Here is a 576-nt window from a genome sequence, read left to right as displayed (position 1 = left end):
ACAATGGCTGCGGCCGAGGAGGAAGTGGAGCTGCGGGAGAGAGAGAGAGAGGGGGAAGGTCAATAGCTCTGGGCCCAAATTACATGGGCCTTGCTGTTGACCAGCGAGTCCGTATTAGAGGCCGGCCTATCGCTTGCCTCCTGGTAGGAAAAATATCTCGGTCCATAATCACTAATCTTCCTAGCACAAAAAAACACTAATCTTTTTTTGAAGAACTGAAGAGGTTCTAAAAACAAAACATGGAATGGAAGAAAGTCGGAAGCACTAGTTGACAAGCGCTCCTTCGTTAGCCTCACAATGATCAGCGCCACTTGACGCACTCTCAACCGCCCGCCACTGTCGCGCTCTGGACGCTCCCTTCGATATTTTTTATTTTTTTACACGAGTTTTTGGCTTTTTAAACGGGCTTTTTATGCACCGGTCTTCCTTAGCTTTTGGGCCAATTTTTTTTCGAAAAAATGTTTTTGCGCGAAAAACACGTTTTTTTGCTTCCGCGAGAGGCACGGTCTTACTTTTGAGATAGGCACAATCATGCCTCTCGAAAACAGAAAAAAAAATACGTTTTTTCTTCCATCA

The sequence above is a fragment of the Triticum dicoccoides genome, chromosome 2A (assembly GCF_002162155.2).
Source record: "Triticum dicoccoides isolate Atlit2015 ecotype Zavitan chromosome 2A, WEW_v2.0, whole genome shotgun sequence".
Classification (NCBI taxonomy): Eukaryota; Viridiplantae; Streptophyta; class Magnoliopsida; order Poales; family Poaceae; genus Triticum; species Triticum dicoccoides.
Note: the sequence above shows the minus strand (reverse complement) of the source record.